Below are 27012 nucleotides of genomic sequence, written 5' to 3' on the forward strand. Positions count from 1 at the left end.
ATATTTGGGTGAATGTATCAGTAGGAAGCTTGTGCCTCAAGGTATGCGAACAGCGAAGTTTCCAAACTGTGTCACTTTAGGTGACGATCTGAGTAACAAGTTAATTGAGCTTTATAACAATACTGGCATCATTATGATGGGTTTCTTGGTCGAACATTATAAAAATGAACTTGTGACTATTAAAGACAAGATCAAACAACTAGATGACCAAATTAAAAGTTTTGGTTGTTTTATTGATCATGTCATTTTATATAATGATGTGTAGGTGAAGACCGATAGACACCGGGCATCTATTGTGGCCAGGAAACAAAACAAACTTAGGAGGGACATTTTAGCCTATGAATCTAATCAGGCATATTAGGTACAGGACAGTGGGGATGATACTTCTGATACTACGTATAATAAAGGTGACAATCCATGTTTGATCCCTAACAATGACGTCAATGAGGATTTATTAACACCCTCAACATCAGTAGATATTCAGGGTGGACCTGTGGGTTTAGAAAAGAATACAGAACTTATTAAACAAGTTAACACAGCTACAGAGAGGGGTCCAGTAGTTTCTGACCATTCAAATCTACATAAAGTGAATTATGCTCAAGCATTGGCTAATGGTAAACAGGCCCACAATCAAGGCCCTTTTTGGGTGAACAGGACACAAAACAAACAGACTCGCAGGTGGAACAATACACCTCAAACCAAGTGGAAGGGGAAAGGGAAAGGAAACATCCCAACCAAAGTACAAGAGATAAACAATAGACAAGTTGAAGATTTTTGTATTAATGTAACTAACTTGTCTAGTATTGTGTTATCAGATGAAGTAGTAAATGTTTTGAAGAGAGGTTTCTCTTTTATTCCTAACAACAGAGTCCACATTGGTAAGTTGTTAGTTGACTTTAGACTCTATTTGAGAAAACTCAATCTCAGTTATATTTTGCATGATGTGTTGGCTACATCTCATACTTTTTCCACCAGTGAACCCAAGAAAGCTATACCTTTAACCCCCTGTTGCACACTACTCTCCAAGTTTTTCAAAACTTATGTGAGAACGAATTTAGGAAAATGAGTTGTCAGCCGTATGAGGAAAATCTTAGTCATACAGAAAAACAAGCTTTATATGAACTATGTAGAAACTCCAACATTAGAACCATGAAGGCTGACAAAGGGGGCAAGATTGTAGTTATGGACACAGCTCACTACAATAATTTAATGTTGGACATGTTACATGATGATGAAACTTACAAAGTGGTTTGTATCACTGATGTGAAAAAAAGTTTTCAAAGGGTTGACATGCTATTGTTTGACATGTTCAGCCAGGGTGAACTAGATTATTCCACTTATGAGTATCTTTTGGTTCAGCATCCTAAATTAGCCACTTTGTTTGGTATTCCCAAGTTACATGTTGATCAGTTCAATCCTCCCTTCAGGCCTATTATTTCAGCAAAATATTCCAAAACAGAAAATATATCCGTTTGGCTTGACTACATATTAAACCCAATTGTACAGAAAACTAAATTTTACATTAGGGATTCTTGGCATCTATTGGAAGAATTGCGTCAATTGAGTATTCATCTAGATACATCTTTAGATTCTATTGTTTTTGCCACACTTGATGTCAAGTCTTTATATACATCTATTGAACAGGAGGAGGGGCTGGAATATCTTAGGGAATACTTAACCAACTTTACGGATTTTGACAACATTAAAGTTAACACTGTTTGTAGTCTTATGGAGCTTGTTTTGGAGAATAATTTTTTTAGATTTGATAAACACATTTACAAACAGGTTTCAGGAGTAGCTATGGGGGCAAGGGTGGCACCAGCATTTGCCAATTTGGTGATGGCCAATTGGGAGCTTAAATTTTTGGCAAATCATCACAGTTTTGGTAAGGTACTTTCTTATTTTAGATTTATAGATGACTTACTATTCTTGTGGACTGGTACGTCTGAAGAATTTCTTGGTTTGGTGGATGATTTAAACCACACCACTCAGTTTTTGGAGTTTAAAATGAGTGGTTTTGGAGAAAGTATTCCTTTTCTTGATGTACTGCTTAGTGTAGACAAGATTAATAACAAATTCCACAGCAAAATTTATAGAAAGGAGGTTTTTGCTAATCAATATCTACACAAGGATAGTTTGCACCCTTTACATATGAAAAAAGGTGTTGTTAAAGGTCAAATTATCCGTTTGAGTAGGCTTACTACAGATGACAACACATTTCTTAAGGAAATTACATTTTTACGATCGTTATTCATTTGTAGAGGCTATAAAGCAGAATGGATCCAAGACATAGAACAAGAAGTGATATCATTAAGAAAGGGAGTTGCCAGACCAATTCTTTTGTCTAGTGAAATTGCTTTAAGCTCAAGATCAGACCCTTGTGACACTTCCAGCACTTTCAACATTGCTTTTCCTTTGCCTATAGTTGATGAAATGTTGTTCATCAGAGATATATTAGTCAACAATTGGAAGGCAGTATTAGGAAACAAAGAGTTGGTTTGTATTTTAGGAGTTAAACCTATATTTACCTACAAGAGGGTAGTTAATTTAAAGTCTATGCTTGAGGTAGAACACAATAGATACCATGATAACATCAGAGCTGTAGAATTAAGAGGGGTACATATGCTTGCCAAAACTTTAGACAGTGTAGATACATCAGCAACAGCAGTAGTAATTAAGTGCCTCAGTTACACCATCTGGGCAAAAGGTTACTACAACTGTAACTCAGATTACGTAGTGTACATCGCAAGTTCTGTGTCATGTGAACACTACTATAAAGGCAAAACCAAAAGGGCCTTGAAAAAGAGAATTTTGGAACACAATTTAGCCATAAAAACAAGGATATGTTGAATTCCTTGGCCAAACATGCAGCCGTTTGTACAAATTTTAAGAAGTTTGAATTTTCAGTTTTAGAAAAAATTAAGATTGGTGAGCTTGCTGGAGATTTAAACAATTTTTTGGAGTGTAAGGAGACACTGTGGCAACTTGTGTTGGGTGCTGACAAGTCACCTGGACTTAATGAGTCTATCAATTTAAAGTGTTTTTTAACATACAGATAGTGTAGTTTTATTTATAAACATTTCATTTAGATTATTTTTATACTATATATATATATATATATATATATATATATATATATACTTTTGTATGTGTTATTTTGTTTTATTTATTATGTATTTTATTTTCATTTTACATTCATATTTAAACATTGAAATTATTTATAATTGATTTGATGTCACTTCCTGTATTGTTTTGTATATAAGGAACTTGGGTAACTGTGTATCTGTTTCTGAGGAAGTTCACGTATTAAATTTGGTGAATGAAAGCGCTAAACATTTGGTTTCTCTTTTGGTTTCCTGGCTACTGCACCAGTTTCAGTTTTGTTCTACAGTTCCTAAGCATGCTATAGTGTTTACAATTCATCATCATATGTGGCTTAGTAATAGCACATTCCAGGGTTAGGTATAACAGCATGCATAGATATTCCCATTAACCCAGACATCAGATACGGAACAGTTGCATTGCAAACAGAACACATGCATATATGGGAACACAGTGGTGATAAGTACAGCATGCAGGTTCATTGATGGCACCATGTCACCAATGTTGAAATAATTCAATATAGCACATGCATGGGAACCATGAAAATATTTATCAAACAACTGGACATCATTAGAGTCATTACATACCAGCTGGGGTGGGTATGTTAATTATTGTTGGAGATATGGTGGGGTGGAGAGAAAGATGTCAAATAACTACTAGCATATTCCTGCAGTCCATATTACTTTCCTAGTCAGTGCTGTTATCTGTACCTTACAAGTCTTACTACACTACCCTATAGGCTTATTTTGGACAGTGACATGGCTGTCGTCATCATTACACATGACCCGGTTTTACCTGCAGTATACACCTCTTACCTGGTATGTCTGTGGAGGGAATGTTTGTTAACACTAACTAGCTGTTGCTTCACATACTCCTGGATTCTGGGTTGATGTTTTGCACATAGCTATCCAACTCTTTCTGCACAGACTCTGGCCATGTGTTGAGCACATGCTGGTGTGCCTTGACATATCTATAATATTGCCCTCTTCCACCTTTAGTGATCTGACACACACACATATACATGATTTCCTACATAGTTATATTATGTAGAACAGTATGGGTGACAGTGACCAGTGATACTTTATTATTCAGAAAAACTGCAACACTCATAATTCCCTACAATACCAGATTGAACAGTACCACTACAGGTTATAATGGTCTGTATTTCTCAGCACAGTGTTCATATCCAACGTACCTGTTGGAGTAATGTTTATTAGCACTACCTGACTGTTGGCACACAGAGTTCCGGATTACACATTTGTATTATGCACATACATCTCACTCTGTTACTGTACACACTCTGGTCACAGCTTGAAAACATGGGAGTGTAGATAGGACATACTTGAAATATTACTCTCCTAACAGTTTTGAGGGTTGCTACAGTGAAAGGTGTGTTTTCCTTACAGTTAGAAGAATTAGAATTGCTGTGGCAAATTAGATTGAACACTTATAATTACCCTGGTATAAATGAAGCTTGTTCTATCAGCTGTATTTTGAAATTGAAAAGCTTGCAAAGATGAAAATGTGTTATAGTTCTTTAGATGTGTCTCATTCATAAGAATGATACTTTTTAAGTATTGAGCAATTTTAAATATAACTGTAGAATGTATTTTTTATTCTAATTTGAAAATGATAAGATTTTTTAGATAGGTTTAGGGTTTATGTAAGTTTATACTGTTTGATGTGCACTGCTTCACATATTGTAACTTTATAGTAGTGAGTAGTAGTTTTAATGTGTGAGTGTTTCTTTAAACGTTTCTAAGGTGAGGAGGTTTGTGGTGATAGGTAAAAAGTATCACCTGTTGGTATTTAAATGCATTTTGTTGTATGGTGCATTTGTAATCTGAAGAAGTTTGCTTTGGAAGCAAACGAAAAGTGCTTCATTCTTTTGTATCAAAACAGAACTCAGACTTTTTTCTGCTTGCCGTTCTTGTGTCCGTGTGTTCTCATGATGTTTGACAATCGCTTGTATTCCCTGTTTGCTGACTAAACATCTGGGATCATCCCTCAGACTTACCAGGGAGACAGGGGAACAGGCAGCAGATATGGGCACATATTCTGGACATTCTGGCCTAATCTGTACAGTTGAGGAGTATGAATCTGTATGCATTGCTATGTCTGCTACAACTTAAACACTGTCCATCACAGTTGTGTTTGCTATATAGATATTGCTGTATATCCCCTATCTGCTTTCTGTCTAATTAATCCCCTGTGCTTTTGCATTCTGACCTTGTATTACAAGACTCATATACAGATTTCCTAGACAGCTATATGTTGCAGGACAGTGTGGGCGACAGTGATGTGTCATTTTTCAGACCAACTGCATATCATTCTTGAGTTTCTGGGCACAGTGTTGGTATCTGACAGACCTGTGGGTGGAATGCTTATTAGCACTACCTGAATGTTTCCATACACAGTACCAGATTCCACATTACTATTATGCACATACATCTCACTCTGTTACTGTACACACTCTGACCACAGCTTGACAAGTTGGGGTATAAATGGGACATACGTGGCTTCTTAGTCACATAAGGTATTGGGGAGTTGCTAGTGTGCCAACATTGTTCTCATAGCTGTGTGTCAATCAGTTGTATTTCCTGTTTTCTGCCTATACATCTGGGATCATCCCACTGATTTCCCAGGAGGACAGGTTGATAGGCAACAGATATGGGCAACTTTAATAGGCATTCTGGACATATCTGTACAGTTGTGGGGTATGATTTATGTGCAGACTACTACCACTGGCAGGATTTGAACTGTGGCTGTGTGTGCTAAAAACAACAGTTCACATTTCAGTTGCATATGCTATTCAGTTTTTGTTATCTGTATTTTTCCTGTTTACCACCTATGTGTCTCTCATTTGTACTAAATGGCCTTTGGGGATTACACCTGTCATATACAGGCATTCTTACACATTCAATTTATGGTGCACGGTGTGGGTAACAGTGCTTAATACTACAGTACAATTACATGATTGTATAGCTACATTACCGTATGATACCAGAATATGCACATGCAGTCCAGCAGTTAGACCTGTTTTGTCAGGCTATTACACTTTTCTTCACTTACAAACAGTATGAGACTCTTCCTGCCATATTCTCTAGTGTATGCAGTACTTGCCTTGAACAATACAGGTTTTATACAAGCAATTAATTTAATACTACTTTTATTTTTTATTTCCTATGACAGTAAATGCATGAGTATTACTGACCTGCCTTGCATCGCAACCTTGCCAGGTGACTAATGTTGGCCTTCTGGTTTGTGGCCCGCTCCATTCCAGCTGTGGGGGACATAAGAGGAATATTTAACCATACCTATCTATGATATACCTGAGCTGGCAATTATTACACACATACTGGGGTGATACACACCGCTGGAACATCCCCTGATGCTCTAGCCTCTTGGAGCCACTCCTCCAAGAGGACCCCCTTATGCTGCTTCAGATTGGTATAGTGGTGCCTGACCTGCTCACCAGTTTGGGATATGCCAGTGGCACTGGTGAGGTCATGAGCGAGACGGTCCCAGGCCACCGCCTTATATTGAGAGCCCTGATACTGGCTCTGCAGCAGTCTCTGATCATGGTCTTTGACAAGGAGTCCTGCCATGACATTGGACTCCTGGATGCACCAGCGCTGCGCCTGAAAGAACACACCTTCTCCCCTTACTGTCATAGTGCCTGCAAGGGGAAGCTACAACCAGTTATGAGATGTATTCCCGCCTCTTGGGTTTAAGTAGGGCTGATTTCCCACACTTTTCTGTGACTGGCCAGTTTTGAAAAGGCTAAGCTATGAGCAAACCTGCTTAACTAAGGTTGGCATTGTTTAAAGGGGTATAACACTGGGCACATTGAGTTAGCTGGCCTACACATTGCTTACACCTCCTAAGCTGGCCTTTGCAATGCTTAGCATTGTTTACATTAGACTTTGCATTATTTTTTTCTTTTTGGCATTGATTTCTTATTCATTACATCTTATATATCTGCCTGGTATCCATGATTAATGTGTAAGTACACTCTATGGGGATCCTTGTGTTTTATTGGGGACTTCAACACTCTATTACAATTACACCTCACTTCTGGGCTTACTGCTGTACTCCTGTTCACATATTTATGTTATCTAGTGGGTTATGGAACATATGACTGTATACTGATACCTTTCACAGGTTCAGTTTGGTTTTACCGTTTTACTATGGTGAGGACTGGTTTGCTGATACCTCATTCTTCTGTACCTCTGTGATGGCTTGTGGCTATGGTGTATAGGATCCTGGGTTTGAAACCTGTATAGTTGTTTATGTTGTTGATGGGCAGAAAAGGCCATTGGATACAGAGTGATTAAGGCACTTTTGACCTGTTTTAAGCAGGTTTGCGTGACGGTAAGCATTGCTAACCTGACATTACATCTGCTTACAGAGAGTTATCTTTAGAATTGCTTAACAAGTGTAGGCATTCCTTACAGCTGCGCAAATGGGCTTAAGCCCATTTAGTAGTGCTTAAATATGTTTACTACTGCTAATTTGTGCTTAAACCTGTTTACTAGTGCCTTATTCCTTATGACACTGACACCTCACATGTGCCTTTACTGCAGTACTCCAGTTCATGAAAATATGTTATTTAGTGGGTTATGCCATATAAATATTAGTCATTACGTGCTTTGCCATGGAAAGTGCTGCAGAGAGACTCAAACCGGGAATGCCTGCTCATAAGGCGAATGTTCTGGCCACTACACTATTGCTATGCTGCTTCATTTGCATATATCTTCCTTGATATCCTTTTCAGCCATTTAAGCTGCATTAACCACAGCTAAGCAATGGGCACACCCATGCACCTACGCATAGCTTTAATCAGATTTTTATAAAAAATAAAGGGTTTCTTCATTTTATATATGTATACTGTTGCTGTTGTACACAAGGGGACTGTTGGTGGGGATATGAGGTCCCCTATGAGCAGTCTCACTCATTCCATACCCCTTTCTACTGTTCTTCATGGATGGGGCTTGTTTATTCTGAGAGCTCTGCTCTAAGACATGCCCCCTGTACTCTTACACGCTCCATGTAAGCCTAGGAGCTCAGGCAACACACCTCATTATTATGCATGGTGCTCTGTCGTCCTGCTCCTAAAGGGCCACCCTCCATGCAGGACTAAGCTAGTCCTGCACAGAGGATTAGTAAATCTGGGGGAGAGTCATTACATATTAATACGAGGCAAAACTGCATACACAGTGAAGCTTAAACTAGAGAAATAGAGAAGGAGGTGTGAGAGATATGAGTAGAAAGCAGAAAAGAGGTGATAAGATTAGAAAGCAGAGAGGATGTGAGGAAAGATGAATAGTGTATATATTTGTTAGGTGATATAGAGAAAAAAGAAAGATATAGTGAAGTATTAACTTTCTAAGTGAGCAGGAATAATACTAAAAAACAACCTCTTTGATTAAAGGTCTTTCTCTATTGCTATTTTTTGTTGCTTCCTAATCCTTAAACTAAGATGCTAGGAGTTCTGCTCAATGAGCAGTAGCAGAATAAGTACAGCTGACAAACATAATGGTGCTATGTTGTTTTTTGTTGTTGTTTTTTTTTTGTTTGTTTTTTCACCAACACTTACATATGTTTTTGGAAACTATACATGATCTGTATGCAGTGTCTTGTCACAATACCTGAAGTAATTTAAAATGTGATTCACAAGACCAGGTAAAATTAACTATCTTAAAGCATGAACATCTTATAATGGCAGATATTTAGCTGTTTTTCTCCATTGCCATCCCAAATCTTGGTATCCATAAAGCATAATTCAACTGTGACTCCATACCAATCTGGCATTAATAGCATTCACCATGAGATTGTACATCCTGGTAGCCTCTTTCTTTGGCCAGGTACTGCAGGCAAATACTGGATCCTGGCAGGATATCATATATTACTGACTTGGATTTTGCTATAATGTCAAATCTCTGCTTTGGTGACACAACCATATTCCAAATGAATAAAGTATATCCCATAGCATGCAGTACTGTCTGCTTTATGCAAACCAGCAATGGAACCTTAAATGTATGAATGCTAGGAATCAATACACCAAAAACTAGTGGCTGAAAGTTAAAAGGGAAAAAAAAAAGTATGGTTGTGTTTTATAGGGGGATCAATTCCCTCTGCAGCCCCGATGTACTGGCCTCTGCACCCCCTCAGTTTATACATACTGTATATACCAACTCCATGTTTGCACTAGTTTAAAGAAGGGAAAACAATCCTTAAAATAACTATAGAAATAACTGCTGTATGTATACATAGAAATTGCACTAGGAGTGGTTTCCTTTGTAAATTTTCAATTGTCGTTGTACTTCCTTGGCATCTTTTAATTTGGTTAACTGATGAGATTGCATACAAAGAGCGTACAAATTAAACAGTCCCCTGAAAGAAATGCCTTTCATTTATTTTGTCACACGTGTGTGTTAGGGCTATCTATTCTAAATGAGTCATAATTAATGAAATTCAGGATGTACAGTTCATTCTTTTTCTGCTCTTTAATGATCACATTATCTTCTTGCATATCCTTAGTGTCTACTCCCTCTCTATACCTAACCAATGTCTGTATAATGTTTGCCACAGTTTGGCAAGGCTGGCTTATATCCATTGGTTTTGCATAAGCAACTTATCAGAGAAGATAGCTCATGCTGTACAGTATCTAGTTCATTTATTAAAATGTGTTCTTCCTTCACCTTTTTCTTTGACTACTCTCATTCTTAACTGAACACTTTAATTTTATAATTTTTATAATTATCTTATGTAAACAGTCTATAAGCATATGTTAGATGGTATTTCACTGCTATAGGCACAGTATATTGGCATAAACTTTTCATCTGCTTATGTTATATGCATGTTGCTCAATAACTTATGTACATAGTCAGACCATTTTGAGGTATAATGGAAAAGTGTGTTGCATAAATCTGCGAACAGAACAACTACTGCCTTCAGCTTGGTGGTGTAAATGTATTCCTCTAGTTAAGAATCCTGTCACTGAAACAAAATTATCCTTTAGCACACACACAAAGTTAATTATCCTTTAACACACACACAAAATTATAGTGGAAAACAATAGAAATTTGTTCTCAGTTTTAAAATTCTGCCCTTTTTAATACTTCCTTAATTCAGTATATCTGTTAACCACCTTGATCTGCAATGATGTCTAAATTCCATTTAAAACATGTTGCTGTGAGTACAAAAGTACCCCTCACCAGATATCTTTCACTCACTGTCATAAATGTGTGTATGGACATGCCCACACATATGAACGCACACACACAGATACACACACACACATACACACACACGCACACACACGCACACACACGCACACACGCACACACACACACACACACACACACACACACACACACACACACACACACACACACACACACACACACACACATATGTAGACGTAGACACACTTTCACTGTCGGTCTATCTAGAGAGTGATAACTTTTAATGACCTGAGAGCTTTTTTACAATAATATATCACTGTTTTCTTCCTTTGTCTTTTTGCTTTCATTTTAATCTATAATTGCTTTTATATCTACATTCTGTCAGTCCTTTTCCATGACTGCATTACTGCAGTTAAGTAAGGCTTCAACATTTGTTTGGATTTTAGTGGATTAAAACTATATTTCATTAATTCTGATATAGATACCCATTTGTCAGATTGATTATTATCACTCTTTATTTTCATTCTATGCTGCATGGTATTATTTCTTCCTGGCACCTTTTATTAGTTTTCTGATTAGCTCTGCTTAAGAATATATTAGAAGGCAGGTGCGCTTTATCTGAAGTATGTATTTAGCTTCCCTTCAAATACAGTTGTAGTAATATGAAAGCAGTCAGGTGTGGGTTAGTTTGCTTATCATTGTGTCGTTGGTAGTGCACTCTTCTTCTTTGGTGATGAACACAGAACATACCATTGCATTCATTAACTTGTTAAGGTCAGACGATAAATGTCATTCTTTGAATATAATGAAGCTCTTAATTAGAATTTATGGTCTGAGCTCTTTAAAAATAGATTGCATTAGGAAAAGTCTCATTATATTCTAGAAAAAGGGAATTTCAGTAACCCTATGAATGCATTAAAAGTTTTCTACCCTACTTCTTTGGGAAACATGAATGCAACTGTCAAATCTCATGAAGTATTCATATCTTAGTCTTTTTAACAAATTAAGTTTTTCTTTGTCTCAGATATGGTCTTAAGAATGCTGGACAAAGCAATCAAAGACATTTTCATTTTTCGTTATTCTTTTGCTGTTCTTGAAGATGGCATTGAATTGCAATGGGCATGTGGTAGTGTCTGTTAAGAAGCAAAACCCAAATTTTAAAGACATGCTGTGCCATCTGCAGCCAAAAACCTCTGAATAAGTTACAAGGAAAACCAAAACCTTCAGTCAAATTTCCCTATCATTTTATTGGTGGGATGTGAAAGAATTGCCATTTAATGCTCTGAATGGATTATGTAAAGCATATATGCAAAAAAGGAATCTATATCATTTGTTTTGGGCCATAATCCTCCATTAAAATGCAATGTTTAAAGGTTTTAATCAAGGCGCAATAATAATATAGCATATTAATACAAAATGATAGAATCTTAAATTCACATATATAAGCCACTGTGCCAATACTCTGGTTAGTGAAATGATATCATGGTTTATATCCCTAGTCATAAAACCTGCTATACACTAAAAACTGTACATTAGGAACAATGAAAGTTATGGATCATTTTAAAATGGGTAATAAGATCATGTATAAAATTTCAGTTTATACTTTTGGTATTAAAAGGGAATATTAAATTCCATTAGATATATTCAAGGATTGTGCAAATGGTACACTGCTGAAGGGAATGAATGTTCATGAATGTTCTTTTCCTCCAGTTTTCATTTCACCTTCCCAGCAAATTCTGCAATTTTAAATAATTTATAAAATTATTTTCGTTAAACTTACTGAAAATATTCACTTAAGTAAACATAATGAAGGATAGCAAATGTTTAACACAAGGTTTCAGTATGTGGTAAAGAAAGCCATAGTAAATATATTTTCCAGTAATGTAGTCTAAGCCTGATTTCATCTTCGTTGGATGCGCTGTTGTTGATAACTTGGATCCTGATTTAAAAGTCAGTAAGAGAATGTTCAGTGACAAACAGAATTAAGCAATTAATGTCAAAAAGAGAGGAAATGTTCTCCTTTAACTTGATGAGACAGTGACCATAACATTTTGTTTTGTTTGGCTGAAATAGTTTCCCCATTGTAAATGCTTTATTCCAAAATTTAATTTAAATATAAAGGAAGCTAATTGGATGTTTAAACAAGTGGGTTGAATGACATGATTCCATGCAAGTTTAAGTGAACTAATAGCATAGTCACAAAAGTGAAGAAGCACATTAACACTTTTACTAGTAACTATTTTAAGGATTGTTGTACCAGTATCACATGTTCTAACAACGTATGTTCTTTGCATTTAAAAGGTCTTGAAATTAAATTTTGCTAGTAAACTCACTGTCCAGCAGCAGATCAGGAATTGCTTTATAAATTCATTTTTCAGCAAAGTATACACAGGGAATAAGGTTTTCTTTATAAACCGTTTAAGATGCAGTACCCGAATGAATGCCTGATATCTATATTCTGTATTGCTTCTGGTGTTCAGAGGCCTTTAACAGGTACTATACAAAGGTTGGTCTGCACTTCAGTTAAAAAAATACAGGCTGAAAGCAATTGTACAAAACTAAGGGCTGAATTCACAATTTTTCTAAATTTTTTGCAAAATATTTCCACATTTTCTGATTCATTTTGCACATTTTTCTAGAGCCCAAACTTCTGATCAAGAAGATGCATAAGAAAAGTTATTGTTTGGAAATTTTAGACAGCATTGCTACTGACACATAGCAAATGTAAAAAAAAATAGATTCTCTCCTGAAATAATCTGTTGAAATACCTCTGCAAACCCAAACATGATCTGCAGACATCATCAATTAGCTGGATATCAACTAAGGTTTAAGAATATAATTAATAACTTCAAAAGCATGTTACAGACATTGGCTTGCATGCATCAGTAGCAGCAGGAACATCAGGCATACAAATACCCTACGATATTCCTTAATTCCTTGTTTCTAATTACTTCTGAGTGCACATTCTTTGCTGTTATGGCCTGTATGGATGCACAAGGAGAATCAATATAAACAAAGAGGAACATTTTATTACAGGTTATCATTTGTTGTTTAATTATAAAATACATCCATCACCAACTGAGTGGAATACCTTGTAAACACTTAGATGACAGCAACTTTCTTTTTCTTAATTGTCCACATCTGGAAGGACATCATGTGGCAGCCCAGTGAACAGATAAAAACAATGACAGTTACTCCTTGTAGCATAGCAATGATTATTTATTCAGCAGTATGTCATTTAAATACTACAGCCTTACTGATGATATAACAGTGGCCATACTGGACAGACACAACTATGGAGTCAAAGTAAATGAGTTATCAATGCATCCAATGCCATTGTTCTTTGCATGGTTTGTTCTGCACTGAATCAGTTCAAACACGACAGTAAAATATATTGAAATGGTGTTATGAAGTAATAGGCATCACCTGCTAATTAAATGTAGGCATAAGGCATGCACAGAATTAGACAAGCATGTCAATGTTCTTTCAGTCAAATATTTCGTCAAATAATGGTTGTGCGGGCAGAGGGTGTCCCTAAAAACTCATTCTTTACAACTTTTGCTAGCTGAAAACCAAATGTTTGTAAGTGATCAACAGCGGTTTATTTGGACTCAAACAGATGGTGCTATGTTCCTATAGTTGTTCCAGCCACAAGTTATATCAGTATCATGGATAAATTGTGATAGCCTTAGTGGCAATCAACCACCTTTCAATTCTGCAAGCCCCCAAAGACAACAGGGAATGAACTCTGATCAACAGTCTTTCCTTACAAAACTTTAATTCACAGGAGTACAATTTAATAGTAATGCAACAATATATGAAGCTAAAATAAATAGACAGCAATTACTAGACTGGAACATGTTACTGACAAAACATATTTCTACCACAAGAAAAAGTATACCACATTGACAAAGGCCTTCAATGGAGACTTGAATGTCTTGAACTCTTTTCTCATGGGTCTAGGAGTATCCTTTAGCAATAAAGTGTTAGCCCAGTGGATTAATGCTCTGCTTTGTTAATGATCTGCTTCCTATGTCCAAGGTGCAAGGTCTGATTCCTTTCATCTTTATTTGCCTGGTGTGTGAATCTAAGAAAGTCATTTAAGCAGACAGTGTTCAAGGGTTGCCCATGAAAAGGGACACTTGTTTCTAGAGGACTTACCCAATCAAAAAGAAAAGTCTAAAATGAAAGTGTGTTCATTCCAGTGCAATCTGACATACTCTGACGTCAAAGCTATTACCCTATGGGTGTTTCTACTAATATTCCATTGCTTGCATCTTTTGTTAATGGACAAAAACAGCACTTATCACATGCCAATAGTACATGGCAGGTGAACAATTATGATAGGTAATGGCAATACTGTAGGAAACAATGTCACAGTTGTACAATTGATCCCTTTCATGAGGAGCTTTGTCGTCCAGCCCATCAAGGACACATGCAATGTGTACCTCTGGTGATGAGACTACATTTAGCTTTATTTCATCAGTCAGCAGCAAATCCCAGTGTCTAGGACAGCCTGTAATGCAGCCACACTCTTTTTAGCACAATCTTTCAGGTCTGTTACCTTCTGGCATATTCTTTCACAGTTATCCTATGGGCACATAACATACTGACATCTGCAGTCACCACAACTCAGTGACTCTGACTCCCCTTATTGCTCGTACCATGACTGACAGGAGCTTCCCATCATCTCTATGAATGGCCTGTAGGGGTGCCTCAACCTCCTGGGTAGTGAAGTTCTTTTTTTTATTTCTTAGCAGTCCCTACAAGAAAGCACAGACAACACATACTACTCAGCAATGTATTATATATCTAGGTAACATGCATAAATGTATACCAAAATGTGATCTGTACTGAGGCAAACCATAGCTATACATATATGAATTACAAGGTTTATATTGTACTTATCGTGTCTTCCATTGATTAGGTACTCCAGATAGTTTACAATCCAAAACAAGTGTGTACTATTAGGAAAATTAAATATAAATGCAGTCTGATGTGCATACATTGCAGTGAGCCTTAGAGCATCACAATCTTCATGAATCACAAAGCTTGTGATTGGCTCATGGAAAGAATGAATAGGTCAGTCATGCACAGTGAAAGTAGCATTCAGGAGATGCGCTATGGATCTGTAATACAGAGTCCATATGAAGACTGCAGTGCTGTAGGGCCATCTAGTGAAGGTGAATATGTAGCAGTGTGGATGGCTGAAAGGACGCTTTCCCCATGATTGTACAAGTAACCCAAACATCAAAATATAAACACATGTAAGACTATATTGATAGAAAATGGGAGCAAAAAGAGGACCTTTTCTTGGGGGCGAGGGGTGAACTTAATAGTATGGAATGGCATCTCACCTGTGACACCTGCATTACAGGCTAACACAGAAGGCCTCTGGCTAATGAAGTTTGCAGATGACTGCAAACTAGGAGCCATAGTCAAATCCACAAATGATGTGGACATCCTACAGAAGGGCCTTGCTGAGACAGATGCCTGGTGTCAGAGCCATGGCCTCAAACTCAATGCCAAAAAGTGCAGTGTCATCCCCTTTGGTAAAAACTCTGTACCCATGAACTACCACATAGGCAGCAATCTACTTAACACCGAATGTGTGATAAGAAACCTTGGGCCCAAGGTGGACAGTAGTCTCTCCTTTGATAGTCACATCACCACAGTAGTCAGGAAGTCCTTCTACATGGCACACCTCATCATAAAAGGGTTCGCATCCAGGAAAAAAGAGGTCATTGTTCCTCTCTACCCAACACTCATTAGACCCATTATAGAGTACAACGCCCCTTTTGGAATGTACCTCACAAGACATCTGCAGCAGCTGTAAAGGCCACAAAAGTACCTCACAAAGATGATTACTGGCATCAAACAAATGCCCTGCACTGTCCGACTACACCTCTAGGGACTAAACGCTGTCACCCACAATAAACAGGACATGTTGTGTCCCAAAAACTTCCCATCCTCTGGAACAGGCTACCCATCTATGTCAAGCAAAGTTCTTCATTAGCACTCTTAATGAAAAATCTTGATGAGTGGATGGGAAATAGGGAATACACCCCGGGGATCACTTCTGTGTCTCTGCAAAAACAGTGGCACAGGAAAATAACTTTCTTGGGTGGCGTAAGCCAGGGAACCTTGTTGGCTAGGCTTACGTTAGACCCTTAGGCCAATAGCCTAGTACCTACCTATGAACCTATGAACCTATGAATGTCCTATCAGTTGAATGTATGTTATTCGGCAATACTGCACTGTCTGAGAGTAGGTTGTAGGCAGATGGGCACTATATGGTGGCATCTCACCCGTGACACCTGCATTACATGTAGCTCAGGTGAGCAGTGCCACCATGTATGGATTTACTTAACCCAGAGAGGGCCTGAGCAATTGATGACTTTAATGGAGCAGGGTTGACTTTTTTTTTTTCTTTGCTCAACTCAAGGTCCCCTTATGATTAGGTTCCTCAGATCGCTACTCTGGGTTGTGTTCCTTCCCTGCCATTTCTCTTTGGGTATTTAATTGGCTACCCAGATTTTTAACCCAGAGTGAAAAACACTCCTACCTTAATGCTGTTATTATGATGTATCATGAACACCCTACAGAAAAACCCACAAGCTTGCACTGCTGTTAAAGAAAAGAGGATGCTATTGCTTTGTTGAGTGAAGGTCCTAATCTCCTTCTGCAAGCTGACATTTTATTTCTAGTACTGACCTGTAATGAGACATGGCACTGACAACATCTCTCTGTCTAGGTAGGAACACATATGCCTACTACCCACATGGTCTCTCAATCATGCAGTTGCAACCAAGCCTGGCCTGCATCAGTGCTTTTGTTGGACTGCCCTTCAGCATGTCAAGCACATACTTCTCCCAGAAGAAGGAGTGCAGGTAGAACATTGTTATTACTTCCCCTATCCTCACCACCATCAGCGGGTGATTATGATTCTAACTGAATATGGATTGTATAGGTCACAGTAAGGGCTTTATTTTTCTGCACCACGGATCTGGCTTATAGTATGTTGATCTACGCCATCCCTTTCACTTTCATACAGGCAAGACTTTTTATGTTTGTGGGCAATCCACTGCAAACACTCCATAAAGTCTTTCCTTTTGCCTGTTGATAAACAGTATGCCTTGTCTGTATGCCAATATCCACATATGTAGACAAAGGGCTGGGTTAGACATATATTCTATGACAATCTATTCCATCTGAGACAAACAGCTGCACACTGGTACCAGGATTTGCTGTTGTTCCCACAACATTGTGCATGTATACTTAGTTTCAGAATTGCAATGTAACTAATATATATATATATATATATATATATATATATATATATATATATATATATATGTATATATAAAACCTTGTGTGGCTTCTTCCATCTATGTCAATTCACTGCCTGTATTTTAATACTGCATGCTCATCCCCATCTTTATGTATGTAGCACTTTTATCTAAATGTCATGTGACCACTTACATTTCTGTTTGCTATGGTAAATATATTGTTGGTATAAATCTCTGCAGTCAGACCAGAGTTGTAACTAGGATGGGACAGAGGGAATGGCTGTCTCAGACACAAGCTGTCAAGGGGCATGTTTGGTAGGTCCTGATGACGCAGGAGGAACTGAATTCTCAGAGCTGAAGTAGTGAAGCACTTAACTGAGAAGAGTGTGTGTAGGAACACAACATTTTTATTTATTTATTTTTTGCCCTTCAGCATTAATTTGAGGGTACACCAGTTTGGGAACCTGCACATAGTGTCAGATTAGCTAGATATGGTTCTGTCAGGAGCTGTAACATAACACGAGAGACATTTATAGGTTTTGACACAGATCTTATCATGTGCATTGCTAGTTTATATGCTTTAGAATAGCCTATGCTCTACATGTAACCTCAACAATAAGAGGAGATTAAAGAGGCAATCTTTTTTTGGTATGTGTTAGGCTTTCTGACTGAATGTGTACCATTTGTCTTTGTTGTAGCAGCTCCTGCTGACCTCATTCACCACATGTGAGATGTTCAGTAGCAAATGTGGACAATACAGTTGGAAATATAGCACCAATCAGTCATCACAGAACATATTAAAAATAAATAGCAGTGGGTTTTCCTATGGGCCATGGTTAAAAGATTACAACTGTGCCAACCTTTTTGTCATAGTTTCATAAGTAGGTACTAAGCTATTGGCTATTGGACCTAGGGCCTATATAAGCCTAGCCAAATCGTACCCTGGCTTTCATCACTCAAGAAAATTATTTTCCTGTGCCCCTGTCGAGCAGAGCCACAGAAGTGGGGGAATTTCCTATCTCCCATCCAATCATCAAGATTTTTCTTGAAGAGTGCTAATGAGGAGCTTTGTTTGATATAGATAGGTAGTTTGTTCCAGAGTATGGGAAGTCTCTGGGACAGGAATCTATCCCTCCAGCGTGTTCTGTTTATTGTGGTGACAAGGTCTATGTCCCAAGAACGTGTAGCTCGGGGGGATTGGAATTTCTTTAGGTGGAGCATGTCCAACAGCTCTGGGTTTGACATAGCTTTGTATGCTAGGCAGAGATTGCCTCTGAGTAGACGATATGTGATGGAGTAAAGCTGGAGTTTTTTTACATGGTCTGCATAGGGCATCTGTTTGAGGCCAGTAATCCTCTTTGTGCTGTATTACTGTGGCCTTTCCAGTTGTTGTAGATGTCTTGTGAGGTACATACCAAAAGGGGCATTGTACTCTATAATGGGTCTAATGAGTGAGGTGTAGATGGGAACAATGACCTCTTTTTCCTGGATGAGAAACCTTTTGTGATGAGGTGTGCCACATAAAAGGATTTTCTGACTACTGTGCTGATGTGTTTATCAAAGGAGATACCTGTGTCCCAAGGTCTCTTATCATGCTTTCAGTGTTAAGTAGACTACCGCTTATGTGGTTGTTCATGGGAACAGAATTTTTACCAAAGGGGATGACGATGCACTTTTTGGCATTGAGCTTGAGACCATGGCTTTGACACCAGGCATCTGTCTCAGTGAGGCTCTTTTGTAGGATGTCCACATCATTAGGAGTTTTGATTATGGCTCCTAGTTTGCAGTCATCTGCAAACTTTGTTAGCCAAAGACTTTCTGTGGTTCCATGGTTGAAATATTATATCCGTGCCAACACTGGCATGGACTGCTCAACAGTCCATGCCTGGAAGCCTTCTATCAAGGCTCTTGGTGCTTGCAGGAGGTCTTAACACAACATCACTGTCCCCTCCACATCTTGATGCATATTCTGAGCATGTGGCACAACAGGTGAAACGTATCCAGTGCTGCAGGTGATACCTGGCAAGGGCACAGCAGGCCACACATTTTTAAAATATAATGTACAGAGGAAATATCTCCTGAAGGATGATAGCCAGGCCAAATATTTGAAAGCAAATTAGAGTATGTATACTGCTCATAACATAAAGATAATCCAAAAATTGGCTAGGTATGTAAGAGCATGCAGGAAAATGAAGACTTGACCAAAAAAGGTTGTAACTGTGAAAATGTGAATGATCACATTATAGTGGATTGTGTGTATGTAAAAGTATCATGGATTATGGTTAGCATTAGTGTTAAGTAAGGAGACAGATTTAGTGTTGTGCCTGTTTGGTGTTGTGTGCGGACTGTGTCATTTTGTCTTGTGTAGTGGTACTGTTAGGGAAAGAGGTTTTAATAATGTAATATATAAGGGTAGAGGTAAGGGGCAGATCAGGGTATGGTTAGTGTCAGGACACAGGAGTCAGTATGTTTCCTGTTTAGTACTATATCATTTTCATTATTATTTTTATACAAACTTAGTGTTGTATTTGAGGCGGGCATTTCTGGTATTTAATGTTGCTTTTATTGATCTGTTGTTTTTTTATTATTATTTCTGTGTTTAACAATTTTTCCAAATCAAATTAATTTTCAAGATGGTGACAGCCTGTTGGATTTTGAAGTCTGTGTGGAAGTATGTTTCTGTGACAGAGTCAGGTCTAGAGAGCACTATCTTTTCCCCATGCTTGAAGCAAATGTGATACTCAGGTAAGTAGGAATAACAACATACACGTTGGGATGTTGTGAGGTATGATAGCGCAGATAGGGTCTTCTGCCAATGAAGAAGATCTGATACTTTCCTATACTGCACACAGTGAGGTGTATTATTGAACTTGACAAATGACACCTGTGACTTTTTTTTTCTGTTGAGTTTTTTTATTGCATAGTTTATAATATTAAAGGATGTTTGTTTTGTGGTCTTTTTACAAAAATTAGTATCCTTTCCTTATTCGTTTACTTTTAGAAATGGTAGATAATAGTCAATAAATATATATGCATCTGACTGTAAATCTACCTAATAGTGTGTGTGTGTGTGTGTGTGTGTGTGTGTGTGTGTGTGTGTGTGTGTGTGTGTGTGTGTGTGTGTGTGTGTGTGTGTGTGCATTTGCATGTATGTATGTGGCTCCTTGTTCAATGCTCAAATTCTTTTCTCAAAACTTAGGGAAAATGCCAAAAATAATGAGATGCAAATGCCCAAATCAGGTATAATTTTAAATATTACTCTATATCACTTTAAAGTTAAGAGAATAGCATATTTCACCTTATCAGGAATTTTCTGAAGAGTAAGAAGTATGAATCCTTAATGCCTGGCTTATAACTGACTCACTGTAACCCTTGTTGATTTACCAGAGTATTACTTAACTGGTGGCAGGGCAAAAATATGAGACAGTACCAAGGATGTTCTGCAAAATTTGGCATTGGCTTTAATAGTTTCATAAAGATTATCAACAGCACATGCAACAAACAATATAATAAGCTGGTTTATTTAGTACTTGACGTAGATATATAAGATAATATGAAACTTCAATTGTAATATAATATCTCAGGATGGATCAAGTGCTTACTGTTGTTGAACTCACATAAATGGGCAAATTGCAGGTAACCACCTAGATGCATTTATTTTTTATATGTAACAATTTTGAATGCAGCAGCAAATATCTTCTGTACTGCAAATACTTAAAGGAATGGTTTCTGTCTCTATTCGTATGCGAATTCAATTACTGACATAAAGTGCAGTCAAACATTTAAAACAAAACGTTTTATGCACTTCTTTACTAGCCCTTGTTAAACCAAGACTTGGCAACATACTGCACATACAAATAGCTGCTAAGTGAAAAAGAAAATGTAATAATAACAGAACTGTTCCATAGGGAGAAATGGTTTTCTGTCTTTGACAGCTCTGACACTCAGTCTTTTCAAAGACAGATGTAAAATAACAAAACATGATAAAAATTAAATGCTACTTGAGCAGATAAATTAAATCTAATACAACTTGACAACATTGATAATATCCCATAGGCCTGCATGGACAAGGCTATAGAGACATATTTGTCACATGTATGGATGGGCAGCATTGCAAGTATATATTTAAAGACAGCAGTGTTATATTGTTCAATTAACAAGTATTTTCTAACATGATGTCACTTAAAAAATTTCACTTCTTGTTATATCAGTTCTTTCCCCAAAGAGTAGAAAAACAAACTTCTATAACTGCACAAATGTAAGTGGAAATATAAATATATAGCAAAGTCAATGGCAGTCTTTTTTATGATACACAAAGTTAACGTGCATTTATTTTTATAAATGAGTAGACATGTTTTCCTTCTTTTGTTGCACTTATACAAAACCAGAGCTTATTCTCAGGTGCACAAATCTGACGAGAGCTCACATTAGGTCTGAAACTCCTAATGGCTATATTACAAAAATTATTTTGGCCCAGTAGAAGGTAGCAAACCCCTTCTCTTTTCATTGTTTTTGTCAGTGGACCTTTATGGCAGTTGCCTTTTCTTGTTACCCTGTACTACACTGATACGATACAAAAAGTCACATTTAGCAATATGTTTACAGTCAGTCTCATAGTAAAACAGTCTAAAACACAGAGACGATCTAAACAGTCTTCATTACTGTTGCATTATTCATTTAAAATTTGAACAGCTGTGAAATACATATGATGCATTTCATATATACATTTTAACTTTCAAATAAACTACTGTTCATCCCCTCTGAAATTTACATTTACTAAATGCAAAAATTATAATGAAAGCAGAGGTGACCTAAGCAGGCATAAGTAGTAAGAAAATAATCTTACCGTGTGTCTCATCTCAGTTAATTAGAAAATGGAAAATAATATCTAAATTTTAATTTCATAATATGAGATTTGATTAAATAAACATAGTTTCTCTGTTGTGAATCATTTGATTAACATGTGGGCAGATTGATCCTTGACCATTTCTATGCATCAAAGTTTGTCAAAGAATAACTTAAGAACAGTGAAAGTCATAAGTAGAAATGCCATGCAGAAAAATAAATGCTTGCAATATTTTTCTCTACCTTTCTCAATTGCTGTAACAGTGAAGAGTGCAAAGTGAGTTTAGAAAGTGGCATGAATAGCTTCAGTGCATGAATAGCCAACAAAAACATTGTATCACTTTTAGTTAGATGCAGGATTTGAAAATTATGGCAGTGAAAAAGCAATACTAATATTGTAGAAAAATATAAAAACACATGAATGATGAAAGTAAATGGGTAATCTTCTGTTTTGACAAAAAAAGCTTCATGTTACACAAAGAATGAATGACAAAGCTTGTTCTCAGTTATGTATAGGAATGATGCAGAAAATAAGATTAAAAGGCTAATCGAGAAGTAGTGTTGTCATTTTGTTGTTATATCAAGGACATTGTGCAAGGTCATTTAATTATACTGTAAAGGCTTACTGAACTGCATCTCTAAATATAACTGGAAATGGTATGATTTAGTTTGTAGGGGATAGAAGAAAAGATGAAAGAAAGGAAAGTATTGTAATGATTTAGTACATGATGCTTCCTTTTTGGTATATTAAGCTTTCCGCAAAGGTAGGTAAGGATTTATCTCATACTGAAGCAGCAGGTGGCAGTTAAAATGAGTACTCTGAATTCTTTTAAAATTATACTTTTCTAATTCCAAAATACTGGATAGAGAGGTAGACAGACAAATGGATACATAGACAGACAGAATGATAGCTAGATAGTTAAATAGATAGATAGATAGATAGATAGATAGATAGATAGATAGATAGATAGATAGACAGATGGCTAGATAGATAGTTACAGATAAGCAGAATGAATGAAACAGAATAGACAGGCAGATATTTGAAAGCAAATGGAAATGTTAATGAATCATAAATAAGCAAGTTTGGTATATGATTTTGTTTAAATATTTGGGGACATCAACAGAATCTTTTTTTCTTTTCTTTTTTTTCTGTGTCTGCTGAGTCATCATCTCTATTTTCTATATAAAAGTGAATAGAGAAATATCAACTTAAGCCTGTATGTGCTAAGTTAAGAGACATTACAAATCAAAAGCAACAACAAAAAATGTATAAAAAAAAGACTTGTTCTTTTCTGATAGTGTTAACATATGGTTGAGAAAGTCAAAACATTTTAAATTAATAATGAGTTGCCTCTGTTGCTGTGGTATTCTCAAAAGATTACAGATAATACAAAAACTGTCCTTGTTCTAGACAATTTCCATCTTTAGTAACAATCTTATGATATGACAAACATTTCCCTCACTATATCATCTTCAAAGAAGAGAATGCATTGCAAATTGATTGGAGTTCAAACGAATGCATGTTTTACTCTTACAAGTGAATAATATGCCATGTGGGAATGGCATCACATGCAAACTCCATTTGAAACTGGATCTGTTATTGATTACTATGCTTTGGCCATAATCTATGGGGCTTCCCTACAAATGTTTGTCGGATGACTGATAAAATTACAATGTATGTATTTCCTCACATATTTAGATAATATCAGTGTATTTCTACTGTAGATTTATTGTCCAGAAGGATTGATATAATGTTCTAGAGGAAGGCAAGTGCAGCATTTAAAATGGGCTGAAAAGTTTTCCATTATTAGAACATTAGACTATATATTCATGCCAACAGGTGCTACCTGACCAATATATTAACAATAAATGCAACCTTAGTGTTTCATCACAAAGAGTAAAACTGGATCTTCTGCTCTGTACAGGCAGCTTCCACATATTTCTTATTGTCTTTGCCAAACCTTTAAATTACATTAGACAGGAATTCAGATATTCAGGGTAAACTTAATATGACACATTTTGTTTTAGTTGCAGTTCATGTGCTATGCCAACACATAAGGCACACATTAAAATAATAAAAAAAAAAAGATTTAACAGTTTCAAAGTAAAACATGGTTGTATTGCTGTGGTGCAACTAGGTTAAAGGTATTCAGCAGGCATCCCCCTCCAACACTGAGTGCTTCATTTTAACAGTACCTGATATCAATGACAGAGTACATGATGCTAAAATAAATGTATTTCTAAATTTTTATTTTTAATTCATTTAATTTAACAAAATAATTACAACAAAGTAAATAAAAAACACTCAGAATAAAACAAACCAAGGCATGATATGTAATGTTTTTCAGTGGCAAGCTGTCTCTTTTCCATCTTTGCCATGCAGTGACTCTTCAAGGACTGCAGTCCATGACAGGTTGCTATGTATAAACATTGACATCAGCTATCATTGCTTACATCTGGTATGAACCACAGTTAACATCTATAACCAAACAGAAAAAATGTGCTCAAGAGCTGTTACAGTTTTCACTTGTAGGTGTAATTAAAAAAAATAATAATAATGACAGGAGATCTCATAAATCTGTGGGCAATATTAAGACCACATAGTAATCTGTAACACTGCCTTTCTCCTTACAAACCTTGCCCCTGTTGTGCATCTAAACCCATTGGCTCACGAGTTGCAGTTCCTTATATAAAACTGATTTTTGAAGCTTCTCCCAATCCTATCTTATCTGCTGACCGCAAGAAAATCAGTAGTAGGAATGCTTATTACTTGTCTGATAAAATATGAACCTCAGTTACCCCCCCCTCCCCATTTAAGCTTTTTATCCTTGATCAACATTGTAATAACTACACAACTACAAGCACCACATTTTAACACCAGGACCTAAGGGAATCCTGAAATGACCACCAAAACCTGCTTACTTGGATCTAAGTTGGGACTGTGTCATTGTTGTTACTGAAGAGAGAAAGAACATTATCCATCTTTTCCTAGCTGTTTTTGCTTTGGGCCATTCCTGAGTGAAATCATTAGTTCACTAATTCAAGATTCAGTGGGAACACATCTGCTATAAGGAGAGACTGGTATTACAGGTCAACGGCCTATTCTTGTCTGCTAAATGCTGTGGTACTCAGCACAAAATTGTTTGTGAGGATGAGAAGAAGATGAGCTACAAATAAACATGTTTAATATTTCAGACCTAAACTGCTCTAACTGCAGTGTCATAGGAGCAGTAGTAAATCTTAATAAACATGTCCATTGGTCAATATACATTCTATACTACTAACATCTCCACTGATCCGATAATGCCATTTTACTTCATATCTTACTCATGCAACTCAACTGTCCAGATTTTTGCCTGATATTTTTGGCCTGCTCCTCATAAAATTTGTGGTTTTCTGGCAAAATCCTTGAGGGCTGAAGTCACTAAACAACAGCAGATATTTGAGTTTCAGATGTGATATCATTCAGAAAATGTATGCCAACACAACACACTTTAATCTAGTACCTTTCTAAGTTTATAACAGCAATATATAAAATTTGTCCCTATTTTTGGGCGTTACTGCCCACATTATATTTGGCTTTGTCCAGATTTCTTTTGGTAAGAGGGTGAGAGGTATGCTCTTCCTACAACAGGATAGGTACACTCCCATCATATCCTTTCTTTCTGAAAGCCTGCATTTGTCTGCCTTTTTGTTACTGTTTGCTCTGCCATTGTTGAACTTGCTCTGCTAATGTTCTGCTTACCCTAGTTATTTCAGTAGTCACAAAAAAGTAGTCATACTTCTTGTCTCCTTGAAGCGTTGCTGTTGCTGCACTGTACTGCTATTACTGTTGCAGTATATATTCTGCAATCTGCCAAACATTTGATATTCTTGAGTCATTGTTACTGTACCTCTCTGTCTATGGCATGTTTCTAGTTCATTTGGATTACTAGCTGACATACCTTGCTGCTGTTGTTAACCTGTTGCACTTCTAGGTATAATATTTTCAATGTGCTTTAATTATTGTAGCTGCTTGTATTCTCATGCTGTATTTCTTTGCCTGTCATGCCAGCTGCCTTGCTGGTAGCCTATTGAACTTCAATTTTAATTCATTTATTTTCTTGAAATTTCTGAAATTTATGGGCAATTGTTGCTAGCTGAGTTGCCTGAATTTTCGTCTTTTTCTGCTATTACTGCTGAGCTACTGATGGTTTGAATACCTGTAGTATGAATTTGGTTGGCTATCTTCTTAAAGTTCCTACAGGGTTGTGCTATTATTGTTATCTGAGTTTTGTGTTATTGTTGCTGGCAGTGTACTAATGGTTTACCTTGCTGTAACTAGAACTTAAGTAGAATTAGTAAATTGGCAGTCAGGGACAAGTAATTGTACCGACTGGATCTACTATACTGCTGATATAATGTGCTCCACCTGTCTGTATATAATGGGCCCTCAGTCTACTCTGGATCTACTATACTGCTGATATAATGTGCTCCACCTGTCTGTATATAATGGGCCCTCAGTCTGCTCTGGATCTACTATACTGCTGATATAATGTGCTCCACCTGTCTGTATATAATGGGCCCTCAGTCTGCTCTGGATCTAC

This window comes from Protopterus annectens, chromosome 5.part1, assembly GCF_019279795.1.
Source record: "Protopterus annectens isolate FY-2018-M chromosome 5.part1, PAN1.0, whole genome shotgun sequence".
NCBI classification, from domain to species: Eukaryota; Metazoa; Chordata; order Ceratodontiformes; family Protopteridae; genus Protopterus; species Protopterus annectens.